This window comes from Salvia hispanica, chromosome 2 (genome assembly GCF_023119035.1).
Source record: "Salvia hispanica cultivar TCC Black 2014 chromosome 2, UniMelb_Shisp_WGS_1.0, whole genome shotgun sequence".
Lineage (NCBI taxonomy): Eukaryota > Viridiplantae > Streptophyta > Magnoliopsida > Lamiales > Lamiaceae > Salvia > Salvia hispanica.
In genome coordinates this window covers 18,338,272-18,339,979 of record NC_062966.1, presented here as the reverse complement: position 1 = coordinate 18,339,979, position 1,708 = coordinate 18,338,272, and positions in this window count along the sequence as shown.

Below are 1,708 nucleotides of genomic sequence, written 5' to 3'. Positions count from 1 at the left end.
ACTATGGAAACAATCTATATAACCGCACGCAATTAAATTATATGAAAACTTTATGTACGTTCCTTGTATTGTAGTAGAAAAATATTTAAAACTTGTATATTTTAATTTTTATTCATTTTTGCAATTATTTTCAATCATCTCACACGTAAATATAAAAAAAAATGATTAATTATTTTAAGATTTTAGGAAATTATAATTTTTCTCAAATATGTATAAATATATACTTATACAAAATAATCTAGACAAATAAAAGTGTAAGTATAACTTCAGTTTTGTTAGCGGAAACTATAAACTAAAATAACAATATGAATGATTATATATGTATAAATTAAACTAAGTATATAGTGTAATAATTATAGTGTAGCTCTTGTTTTATTGTATCATTGCATAGTAACATTATGAATATTATTCATTGTATTAAATTATAAAAGAATTAATAACAATAATAATAACAATAAGATGATGATCTAAAAATTGATTTTATTATATTAATTATTTTCAATATATAAAAAACTTTAAAAACTTAAATACGACAGATGATTGTTGAATGATAAAGTATTAAATTAACAAATTTTAAAAACTAAAGCTACTAGTATAATAAAAATGGCTGTGATCCCCAATTATATAGTACTGTATTAAATGTTTATATATAGTGCATCTGTTATGGAATGTGCATAAACTTTCCATATTATTTAATACTGTAGTTATATTTAAATTATTACCATAATTTATGCATCTAGTTGGAACTGGAGATATATAGTATTTCCATTTGTTAAAAATTTATTGGTAGGACATACCAAGTAGGATTGCTACTTTGGTATTCCTTGAATAGGGAATTTTTCTCCCTCCTACAATAAATTTTATTTCTTTTAGAGAGCTTGTGGAGATATATAGTAACTTTTTGTATACAATTGATTCAGTTTCTTTTCCTCAAGTTTACAAACAACCTACTGAATACATATATGATATACACTTCTTAGGTCGGTTGTGTAATCTATAGTAAACTTAAAATACACTTCTTAGTAGGAAATAATTAATTTTTCAAGTTTAGATTTTCTGTTAAGATTTAAAATATAATAAAGGGTTATATAGTAAATAAACAATGTAACTAATACTAAACTGATGGTTTCATAAAATGCTCAAATTAGTATGAGAACATTAATTAGAATATATAATGAAGCTACTAATCTCCTGAACAACGGCGATAAGTACAATCACAATATGTTGATGGAAAGGTGTACTCATAAACACAAAGATGCCGAACAAGCTTAAATCCCTTTGGAGCTGCCTTTTCACAAGAAGCTTCGCAAGATTTATATTGATGGTCTATGTCACAAGGTGTACCATGAAGCGAATCTTCTTGCCAAGTACAGTTATCTTTAGCACCTGCACTTTTAAAATTTATATGTAAACCATCATGATTAGCTTGAACAAGACGTGGAAATTCATAAAACTAGTTCTGAAATACTGAATTTGAAAGCTAGAAATATTTCCAACCTTAAATCGTGTAAATAAAATCAATATTATTGATTTGGTAATATAGAATGCTGGAAAATACTCATACAAAAATTAAAAATAGATGAGAAATTATAAAAGGGCAAAAACAATACCTGACACTAAACTTAAGCATATAAGCATAACCACAGCAAAAAAGGTTACTTTTCCCATTTCTAAATTAAATTGTAGGAGTCTTCAAGAATTGTGGACA